Source organism: Colletes gigas, unplaced genomic scaffold (genome assembly GCF_013123115.1).
Source record: "Colletes gigas isolate AHSC1104 unplaced genomic scaffold, ASM1312311v1 Colletes_gigas_Sc00013, whole genome shotgun sequence".
NCBI lineage: Eukaryota > Metazoa > Arthropoda > Insecta > Hymenoptera > Colletidae > Colletes > Colletes gigas.
This window is the reverse complement of record NW_025106642.1, coordinates 5,444,292-5,456,654: the sequence shown is the minus strand read 5'-3', so window position 1 is coordinate 5,456,654 and position 12,363 is coordinate 5,444,292. Positions and strand designations below refer to the sequence as shown.

General features: G+C 37.8%; 1 protein-coding gene across 6 annotated transcripts in view; it reads right to left on the bottom strand.

Annotated features, from left to right (window-relative positions):
- Positions 1-2,684, bottom strand: part of LOC122399449 (protein NDRG3) — a 31,061-nt gene extending 28,377 nt beyond the window's left edge. For all 6 annotated transcript variants that reach the window (XR_006259274.1, XM_043400135.1, XM_043400136.1 and 3 more), the window contains exon 1: positions 2,343-2,684. The gene's annotated coding sequence lies outside the window, so the exon portion shown is untranslated. The remainder of the gene's footprint in view (positions 1-2,342) is intronic.
- Between the last annotated feature and the right edge of the window lie 9,679 nt (positions 2,685-12,363).

Genomic DNA, 12,363 nt, shown 5'->3' with positions numbered 1-12,363 from the left:
CACAACCGCGACCCTCTTCGGACCGAAGGGGCATTAGCGTACCATCGTCTCGGCCTCGTGGCCTTCCTGCCAATTAAAACCTTCGCTGGCTAAGAAAATTTGTTCCGTAACGAGGCAAGGAATTGTGCGTCACGCTCGTCACTATCGAGCTCCGGGAAACACACCTTCTACATGGCGACTCTAGGAACTGGAACGAACTGCAGCGCTTCTCTAAATAAAAGTAGAACAAAAATTTCGTTGATAAAGTAAATAAACGGATTTCTTTTAGCGAGGGTAGAAAAAGGTCGACGAAAACGTACTTTAACGAGACGCGCCTTCTCGATGTTTGGATTATTATTAAAAATAATCTTTTAAAACACTCTTGTATGTAAACGTATCAAGTTAAATGTTTTGTGAAATATTTTCTTCTTAAAAATTATGCAGTTGCCTTCGATTAATTGTAACTTGGTATTCTTTCACGTTTTATAGTTGTTAAATATAAAGTAGTAAATGCAAGTAATTACGATATCCGCAGTTTCCATTCAATATTGAAAGTAGCGACTCATATAAAACAAGAAAACGCAACTGCATTTCGCAGATGCATTTGTTCCATTTATCAGGGAAATAGGAATGAAATCGAGTATATTTTTCTCTTACTATTTTTTTTATTTTTACATATAAAACAGCTGCAGCTCGATCCAGTTCAACAATCGCCTTGCACGATAAAAGCAGACCTGGGCATAAAATACTTCGAACGCGAAATAAAAATAAACGTTTCAAATGGTTTTATATTTCAAAGGTAACTCAGGAAAAACGATCTAGTTTAATTCGAGAGTCAAATAAATTGTTTTAAATTTGTCTTTCTTGTAATCGTGAAACATATTCGTTTCTTTGCGAGAATCAATGTACCTTTATAGTTAATAACCCTGTTCCTGTATTGCTGTCGACTGGAATAGAGTATCTATGGTAAATAGTATCGAACGTGACCTATAATATGTAATTCTTAGCAACTCGGAACACTATATCGACGTTTGTGTACGATTCTCTTAAAATACGTCTCTAATATGCATTTAGAATGAAATTATTAAATTTGCAAAATTATTTTAAGATAATTTTGTTCGAATGATGCCCAGGTCTGAGTAAATGTTAATTCTAACTGTCATGCATAAACGGTAGCACACACACGACTTCGATTCTCTTTCTTTTCGTTTTTGGGTTTCAAAATTTTACTACAAATTAACGAGAGAATATCGAAAACATTGTAACCTGTAAAAAACATTACCATCAATCGAGTTGATGAAACTTGTGATTGACGATATGTGTGCGGTTGTAGCCCGTAGCGATCTATATTTTGAGGCCGACGCACGTACGGAAAAGAGGAATCGATAAGGAACAAGATTACAAAGAGCCCGATGCACACAAATCCACGCACAGAGAAATAAACCGATTTTGGTATTAGCCAATGTCCCGCGCTCGTCTCCGGAGGGTTGTTAATTCGATATTCGAGCGTGACATCGAAATCCCATTAAACTTTCGCGGCGCACACGAAACGCTACGAATATTAAAATTCGACCGGCGAACTTTTCCAATTTCATTCCGGTTCCCATCGTTCCGTTGTAACGTAATCTGGAAACGTGCATGGTGGAGCGGCCGAGTCGAGCTGTCTGTGCCCGCGAAAACCCAAACTTGCGGGGATCAGCTGCGGTCTCCGGCTCATGGACGTAGCCACATCCGCGACGCGTGCACGCATACAGTCGCACCGTGCTTAAAATCGATCCGACCTACGAGCTTTCTAGGTAAAACTCGCGGCGATCGTCGTTTTCCCCGTAAGAACGATTCCCCCGATTCGCGGAACACGTCCGCGCGCGTCTGAATCGCGACCCAGGATGCCGTGTATTGATTTTTCGCATGGATAGTCGCGTGTGTAACGTCTAACCTCGTTTCTCGTTCGAGTAACCACCGTACCCAGGCCGTCGCGACGCATCGAGCCCTCGATCGTAAACGTTGACAGTCGGAGCGTCGTCGGTGAATACGAAAATCGCAGTTTACGAGCGTTCGTACGAAACGAAATCGATTCCCGAGGGGGGAAGCGCCGAACTTCGCAGCCTATGACGGTTATACTCGCGTCGGATAGCGTCACGAACGGATCGTCGTAAAAACTTGCACCTTTTGTATCAACTCGGTCGAGCACGACGGCGAAGATGTGCGTACACGCGCAAAAATATCGTCGACGACGACGTTGTCGACGGTGTCTGGGTCTAATGTCACGGAATCGTCATCGATCGAAATGGTGTCGCGCGTCGAGGAACCTTTTACGCGGATCGAGAAAGGTTCTCGACGCGGAAAATGCGCGTATGACTCACCTCGTCTTGCGCGGCTCCCGCTGCGGAATCCTGGTACCGAAGAAGAGTTGCAGCTTCTCCGCGGCGTTTGGACACGATAGCACCGGAAACAGAGACGCGTTAGACGAGTACGAGGCGCTGGCGATCCTGTTTCGGACCTTCCCGCTCGTCTGTTTTTCAAATTCCCTCGAGAACGGACGACGAACGTTTCGATTTTTCCGAACGTCGGTTCCGTTGCTTTTTCTCCTTTACTCGCTTCGCCCTTCTTTACTCCGACGTGATGTCTGGAAACGCACCACGACGAGACTAACGAGACACCGTACCCGTGTTCTCAAAGCCACCGCACGATTACTATTGGCCCGAATACACGACTCGGGCTACAGACTGGTCAATGGGAATGCGCACCGCCTCGTGCGCGGTGTATAGCGGATCGAACCGGTTACGGACGGTCTAACGACATCTTGCCATAGGACTGCAGACCGTGCTACACGAGGAGTGTTCCTTTCCCGACTACCGAGCGACTCGGAGCGACTTTCGGTAAAGTAAATACTCACTATATCGAGCGAGAAACGTAACCGCGTACGAGGCACACGAGTAGACTTTATACCTTACGGAGTTCGTCGCCCGAACTGACTTCTGTATCGATCTAAAAGTTAGAGGTTATCTTGGCGTTCTCTTCTCACGGATGGCGGTCAGTTGAGAAACTATTAATCGAATTAGTATCGCCGGGCAAACAAGCTGCAGCGTGTGTGATTTTCAATCGCATCCTGTCAAGTTTCTATTTCAGTTCGCCTCTGATATATATTTAACGTAATAAATACTTGTTTCATGACATTGGCCTTGTGTATTATTTCAGTATTGAGAGACGAGCGATGGGCGGGAAGCAGTTCTAGGAAGGATAGTAATTCTGGGAAAACGCTTCAGCAGAAAGTAAACAATCGATAAGAAAGCTTGTCGAAACCAGGTGTTTGAGATTTCCATCGGGAAAACATCGGGTGTCGGAAACGTTGGACCTTCCCCCACCTACCGCCAATTCGCGATGTCGCTGCTGCTGGTTTAAGGTTGTTTCGTGGGTTTTGGCGCAATTAGACGTATCGACAGTTTCTCAACTAATAAGGTATGTACATACGTTTCACTAATCGACATCTAAACGCTTTCAATCGCCACTATTACTCTGTAACGGTGCCCTTTTTGAAAAGTACGAATAATACGCGATTCCTTGACTAGTTAAAGTTGTAAATAATTTACTAAAAATCAGTCTATCCGCGGTTTCTATCCGAGGTATCCCTCGGGTTCGTAAACAAGCTTCGCGAGACATCGGAGCTTCCCCCATCCCGCCACCTAATTCGCGAGCGTTGCCGAGCACAGAGGACGGCCATCATTCATACTTTGAAAATAAACATAGCAAGACGTGTCAAGACGTATCGGCGTTTCGCGGCCGAGGTGCGTATTTCTAACCTGTTTATCCTTCCACTATTACTACTCGCGTATTACTACTTACGATCTCTTGCAATACGGTTTCGATTTAATCATTACTTAATTGTAATAATCGTTTGCGTAATTTAATGCATCGTTATTTCGTTTCTGTTACAGTCTCTTATTGGAATTCGACGCCATAACAGATGGCAAACCAGTCGACAAATTTTGAAGAGAATATTGGTAACATTATTGGTAACGTTTAAACAACTATAACAAAAATTAACATTCATATTAATATTTACTCATTTTTATCGCTTTATAACGTTATTTGTTGCAAGCATGATATTAATTTTGTAGTCGGTCATTGTTAAGATAAAATATTAAAATCATTAACAAACTTTTTGTCTACTTCGATATATATCGAAGTATACAGAAATGGCGTCGGTAGATATTAACGCTAAATTGAAATAGTTCATATTAGACTGTATTCTCATCGCGATTAAATATTTCCGACTGTTATTTATTTAATTGATCGTTTATATTTCTTTATGAATTGTTGTAATTGCAATTTGCATATATATTTCGATGCAAGTTTAAGAAAATGTAGTAACTGCGGCGTTGAAATATGCTATTCGAGCACAAATAACCAACGAACTTTAATTCTTGCAAATTTCGGAATATTTATAAAAATTACGGGATATTCTAACGTTCGAGAAAGTAAACATAATCATGCTTACAACTCTAACTATGAAACTTAGTGATATAATATTTATAAATTGAATAATTACTTGTACGTAATTATTTTCGTAGATAATATTTTATCGTTGAAATTCTCATTGATTGAGAATATTTCGCCTTCGTGGCATTGATCATGTCAAACTATGTATACAGCAGTGCTAAGTAAAGCAGTATTTCTGTTGACGAACTGTTGTAAGAAGAAAAAGAAAAATCGATAGGCTAAGCACAGATGTGCTTGTTGTGTTTCTTGTCTCTCCTGTCCCTTTCTTTTCAGCTCTTTTCTTTCCAGGAAATTTGTTGGCCGCGCACAATGCGGCCGGTAGATTCAGTGATTGTACGTAGCAACAAGTTTGTTTCTCGGGGCAAAGTGACCCCGAGCACGTTGTCGTTCGCGATGTTAGGCAAACGCGAGAATAGAAGCAGTGTTTCTTACGCAGTATTAAATTATTTCCAGAGCATCGTGGCTCTTTCTGTTTTCTGAATCGCGATAATAGAATCATTTGTTCGCCGATTTCAATCTTCGGTCGCGGTAATCTAATTTAATACTTTTCAATCAAATTAATTATTTTTTCAATTTGAAATTTAAACTCCTCGTTACCGGAATTAGAGTCAGTGCATCACCGAAGAGGACTATTGGGCGATGCTCCACGAGCAAACAATGTAAGTATAAATTTATACTTTGAAATTTTTAATTAAAAATCTCTACAGTTTTGACAATAGATTCTAATTGTTTTTTTACAGTTTTCTTACAGTTTCTGAACATGATCCTGGGAACCAGCAGCAGTACCCGGGGGGTATCGGGCGGTGGACCACGAGCGAACAACGTAAGTATAAATTTATACTTTGAAATTTATTAATTAAAAATCTCTATAATTTTAACAATAGATTATAATTGCTTTCTTATTCTTTATAGCAGGAACATGCAGGGGGCTTTGATCACTTCCACTGGGCAGCAGCAGCAGCAGCATCATTATGCAGTCATCCCAGAGGCACAAGTTCATCATTGGTGAGTCGCATGCTATTTGTGTTCCTCTGGTCCCCAACCATGTTGTAGGATGAAAGATCCGAATCAACACGGGTGACCAGTTGTATACTTAGTATTTTTGACGAGTTAAGTGACCGCGGGTATGAGAAATACCCGTGAGTAGCAACATCAATTGTTATATTTTTTTAGTGCAGGCTAGGGTCTCCTTGCACTCGCGTTTTTTAATGTTACCAATAAATGTTACACAACTTCACATGAATTATATAATTGAGTAGAATACGAATTAATATAATGCGAAAGCATTATATCGATCATATGATCCAGTAGAATATCTTACAACATTAACATAATTATTAAATATTCGTTTTATCGATTAATACATCATATGACGTATTTCACGTGCAAGAAGGCGTTTCGCGACTGGTCGTTTCTCAACTCAAAGGAACATGCATGTTAGTTTCATCTTTTAAAAAATTTACTTTGACGACAGAATCGACCAGGGATAATTGAATATTTTGAATAATAATTTAACAAACTTATTTCAATTTGCAAAGTAAATTATTTTATTATGATATCTTTATTAAAGTCTTCCATTTTGAACAATTAAATTTCAGTTACAAAGTCTTGAATAATAATATTTTTCAATATTAACGTTCTCTGTTGTTGATATATTACATATAACAAGTCGAGTCATTTTAATTGAGAATAGATACCGTTTAGTTGATTATTAATAACCAGTTGTTCTAGTCAGGATTTTCAGGATACTTTTCCGTGTTCGTTGCCTAAGTTCATGCACATGCCCAAGTGTTATTTGCACGAGCGAAGGCAACGGGGCACGATGACTTAGTTTGTAACATTTATAGTAATAATTTATCCGTGCGATTGACAATGCTAGTGTATCGTGCGCGATGTACTGTCCACATATGTGTGTTTGTGGTTAGGTTGTGGAAGTGCATCGTATCAAAAGTTCATTACAATTCAGATACAGAGTTTTTTACCATTAGATTCATAACAATCGTAATAATAATATTAAACTTATAGTTATTATTTACTTGGCAATTGTTCGTATTGCATACACGTCGATAATATTATAAAATGCATAATGAATTAGCTTTTCAATCTTATATAATCATATATGTATAGAGTATACTTTAATAAAGACTATATCAGATATATTAAAATGTTTTACATAAATAATAAAAGTACGCAATGGGCACTAGCTTTGTCAGTCCACTGCAAAAACTGGTACGTACACAATTAGAGTATGAATGAGGTTGTGTCCGGGTGTCGGAGGAACCCCGGGGAGTCCTCTCTAGTTTAGGTCGCGCCCGGACATTCAGAATGAGAACCGTGGAGTGCTTGTTTGAGAGATTGAGTTTTGCATTTTTTTAAATATAGGGTTAGGTAGGTAGGTAACTTATTCTCTGGTGTGTGTGTTTAAACCTAAGTAGGTAGGGTCAGGGCAGGACTGTCCACATTAGTTACTCGGGTAGGCGCGTTTTCGCGTGGCAGTTCTGTTCCTGTAGTTACGATTTCGAGAGTAGAAATCTTGCTGATTCAAACGGTGCACTTGTGCTGTTTGTTTCGGCTTTATTTTCGACTCCTCGAATCGCGCGACTCTTAAAGTCGCTCTCTCGCGCTCGCGGTCGTGATTAGGTCCCTTTCGAAACGTTCGTCCCCCTCGAGATTCACCACGTATGCTCTTGCAACAATTCGTATATTGTTGGAAGACTACGTATTGCACAAAATCTCGAGCCCGGTCTTTCGTAAGTTTCAGGCATCGGCAGGACCGCCGAAGAAAGAAAAGGCTCTATATGAGCTGAAGAGGCCCTGACAAACTGTTTCAAGAGTGGGCTACAACAAATGGCTTTTCATCTTCATCCTCGGATGAGGATGGAAAGTCATTCCTATTGCTACTTTGTCACTTAACTCGTCTGTAGTTGTAGTTAGTTTATTTTTCTGACTGGCTCACGTATGCATGTACCTGATGGTACATGATTGCACCATACATGCCAGCCATCCCTCCCCATAACTCGCGGTTATGATATACATAGAGTTACGAATATCCAATAATCGCGTTTGCTTGTAGAGTTGCGAATCACTGTTTTTCGCGTTTCCTTTTCAGGGTAGTGTTGCGCCTTGACACGATACGCGATTGATTTTTTGCAAACTTAGGTACTGAATGTTTGCTTAAAAATAGCGTTGTGTATTATTGATAAACGCGATTGCTCGTAGAGTTGCGAAATACTATTTTTCGCGTTTGCTTTTCAGGGTAGTGTTGCGAACAATCACGATTCGCGTTGCTTTTTTATTCTTTTATATATATAATAATGGATGTCAACCGCGTTTGTAATTTTCATGTTATAAATTAGCGTTGCGATCTTGATTAATCGTGCGATTTTTTATTTAGCGTTGCGATATTTTCAATGCCCAAATTCTACCCCAATTGTAGTACTAGCAGTAGTTAGTTTATTTTGTGGCCAGTACATGTCTATGTACATGTACCAATAGCCCCTGATTAAAGTTAGAGTTGCGAATAATATACAATGTTCGCGTTTGCTCGTAGAGTTGCGAACAAATATTTATCGCGTTGATATATCAGTGCTGCGAATAAATACGATTCGTGATTGTCTTTATGCAAACTTAGGAACCGGGCGTTTGCTTTAAAAATAGCGTTGCGAATTTTTAGTAAACGCGATTGCGAATTAGAGTTGCGAATTACTGTTTTTCGCGTTTGCTTTTCAGAGTAGTGTTGCGAATAATTACCATTCGCGGGTTGCTTTTATTCTTACAAGTCGCGTTTGGGATTTTTTCTATTATAAATTAGCGTTGCGATTGTTGATTTATCGCGTTGTTGCCCCGTAGTGTTGCGATATTTAAAACGTCTAACTTCATCCCCATATGTGCCACTCTATTGTAGTTTGAAGTAGCTTGATGTAGTTAGTTTATTTTGTGCATGTATGTTTCTAGCTACAACCGAAGACGCCAGCACCTGATCCAGCGTTTTTGGGCAACGCGATTTGCATTAGCGTTGCGAAACATAAATGTATTTCCATTAAAGATAGAGTTGCGTATATACAATAATCGCGTTTGCTCGTAGAGTTGCGAATTCTTATTTTTCGCGTTTCTTTTTCAGGGTAGCGTTGCGAATTCCATACGCGATTGCTTTTATCGTTATTTAAGAATAGCGTTGCGAACGTACCGATCGGTTTGTTCTTAGCGTTGCGAATTACTATTTTTCGCGTTTACTTTTCAGGGTAGCGTTGCGAATAATCACCATTCACGGTTGCTTTTATTGTTATAAATCGCGTTTGGAATTTTTATATTTTAAATTAGCGTTGCGATCTTGTCGCGTTTTTTATTAATTAGAGTTGCGATCCAATGCCCAAAAGCTGGTCAAAACGCTGCTCACTGCACCAGGATCATCGAGAAGCAAGCTGGGATTCTGCAAAGCCTCGAATGGCTCAACGTCGTTATTAAAATTAGTGTTGCGCATGATTGAATATGGGTGCACGCGATTTAATTAATAAAGGAACCCTGTATGGTTCAGTTTACGAATAACGAGCACCATTCGCGTATAGTTTTTTATTTTATAAATTAGCGTTGCGAAAGAAAGAATGGTCCACTCACGGGTTGTTTGAATTTAAGACGAGTGGACGTTTATTCCAATTATGAGTTTATTCTCAAAAGAAATACTGCTTAAAAGTACTGTTGTGAATAGACCAATTGTTTTATTCTTAAAAACGTATTAAAATCTGTAATATATGGGAATGTATTTTCATCACAGATTTGTGATGCATTTAAAAATTCTATATTATGATTAATTTTATTGTAGAGTGAATTTATGATTGCTATATAGATATCTATATCACTAATTATTCATTCTTAGAGTTGGTAATTTTTACGGGATATAATAACGTTTGCAATCCAATTGTTATTTATAAATAGCGACTTTTTTTTATAAATATTCTGTATTCTTTGCATAAATCAAAGTTTGTTCGCGATCATTGTTTTAATCGATGGAAAATAGAATGCTTGCATCAAAAGGGTATGCAAATTGCAATTCGATATTTCATATTGAGAGTTAATTGCCGCGTAGAATCGACATTTTCGTTAGCTATTGCTTTTTCTGTATGAACCTAATTTAGTTTTGAATACAGTAAAATATAATTATTGCAATGCATACGTCTTGAAAAATTGTTTATTTTATAAAGGAAATGAAAAATAAAATCTGCGGGTAACAAATGAATATAATTTTCAATCTACTTCGTATTTATCTTAACACTGAGGCGAATTTTCATTCAATATATAATTATTTTTTTCTGTGTTCATTAATACACTTTCATTTCAGCTTTTAATCCTTTGAACAAGTTCTTGTTACAGAATATATAATCATCGAAGAATGGAATTGGAAATGGTACACGGATTCCATCTTGATCGCTCTTAGAGAAATATTTCATACAATTTTATTTATTGTCTGATTTATGTTTCAGGGAAACATCGTGGGAGTGACAAAGACACCAAGAAGAAAATATCTTGTCATACTTCTTTGTTTCATGTCGATTATATTTATTGTATATGAGTGTATGTTTTAGAAAAACATCGTGGAATTGATGAAGACACCAAGAAGATAATATTTCCTCATATTTCTTCATGTTTCTACAGATTGCGTTAGAATATAAGTACAAATGTATATAGATTATAAGATAAAAAAGCGTTCTCCTGCCCTTTATTAAATATTATCGAAACGTGTGCGTAAATTTAAGTGGGAATGATTAATATTAAGATACATATTAGTATTCTAATATGCAAGGTCCATACGTGCAGTTGCACATTTCTGGTTGGATCTTTAGGATCCTTTCTTCGTTTTGTACGAGTGTCTTGTTAGGCACTGTCATAATGCAAGTTTTTATTTAAGAAGGAACAATTAATAATAAAGTACATATTGATACTTTAGTAATCAGGACTCGTACGTGCAGTTGCACATTCCAATTTCGTTTGTAGAAAACGTGTGATGGATTATTTCACATGTATCAACATTTTGTTAGGTTTTTGATCTCTTCATCGGTCAGAGTTCGTGCGTGCAGTTGCACATTTCAATTTCGTTTTTAGAAAACATGTGTATCATCTCACATGTATTGACATTTTGTTAGGTTCCTTATCTCTTGATTAGGCAGTTCTTTTAAGAACTCTCCTTTTGTAGCTCATTTCTAACTTTTCGATAGCTTCACCCTTAGATAGGTATTCGAATTCCTCGCCAAAGGAAGGGTGGTTGGGGCGAGGCTAGGGTGGGTCTCCAGTCGCAGCAACCTCCACGAGGTGAGACCTGGGGATTATTATTTACTATGTAATTAATATAATTATTAATTACATAGAAAATAATATGAGCTAATGGCTGCGTTCTTCTTATAGTTCCACATACCGTCTTCGTCCTGGTGTGCGGTCTAATAACACTGATTTCGAGTCGCAAATACGTTTTTGCCGAGTTAGTTTTTAAATAAATAATATATTACAATTTAAAATAAAAAATAGAGGATTCACAATCTCATAAAGATATTCTATCGGTCGTAGCAACTTACAAAAATATTCCACTTCGTGATTAGTAACGACAGAAAGTGAGATACAGAACTGGCACACTTGTTAAATCCAGATCAATCCAGATTTCGATTGTTTCCAAAATAAGTACCTCTCATCATACTTGGTTTCAATTCTTGCTATTCACGGCACTCACATTCATTTCATTCTAAATCGATAACATTGGCTGTAATTCTGGACATCATTGGTACATATATTAATATTAAAACAAGGGTAATTCTTTTTATAAACTTCCACAAAATGTAGAAGGGAATAATAACACTGTGATCATTTCTCTACTTGCTGTTCGCGTAGAATATAACGGAACAAGTTCAAAGAATAAACAATCAAATATCTAGGTTTATCTAGAATTCCTTTTGAGATCCAATTTTGATTAATTTCGAATTAATTTAATTCTCTTAATATTTGGTTTTAATTCCAAACGATAGAGGTACTCGTATCGAATTCCGGTTTGAGTCGATAACGTTGGAAGTGATACGAAAATGGTAAGGGGGCTCACATGATCACAATTTATTAATAAATATTTATTTATTTAATATCGAGTCACCACGTTTGTGATATAGACCTGGTACACTTGTCAGATTCAGATCAATCTAAATCTCTATTATTTTCAAATTTTACAGCTCTTTTCGTACGTAGTTTCACTTCTTGCCATTGCTGGAGCTGATGTTCATTCAATTCCAAGTCAATTTCGTTGGATATGATACTCAAATGATAAGGCACTCAAAATCCTATGAGTCGTTTGATAAAAAGCTTCATTGAATCTCCGTTCTATCATGTATAGAGTAATGTTGTGCAGTTGTTTGTAATGTAATCAAGGCTGATGTGGAGCACTGAGCTTATTAAGCGTAGAGTAGGGGGCATGGACGCGAAAGTAATTTTTTATTAGTAAACTAATTAATAAATTCCCGGCTAGTGGCGAGAATTTCCTCACAGAATTAAAAATAATTGAATATTATTTGAAATTAACAGTCTTCCAAGTATATTTAGGCCGTTAAATTTCTCTCGTGAAGAGAACTTGAGACGACACTAATAATTAATCTTAGTATTCATAAAAAATATTAGACTTGAACGGAATGCAATCAGCTGCAACCAGTTTGCTTTAGAATTTAGGTACAGGGAATTCATAAATTTTTCGTCTAAACTTGTTGAGATAATATTTTTCAAAAAAATGTGGATAGAAATAGGCACGAAAGTCGATAATTTCCATTATATTATAATTTCTCTATTAGAAGACACTAGGAAGTATGATTTATGTATTTCCAGTAAACGGAAAGAATTGATTTGCACGTAAATAGCCGAATA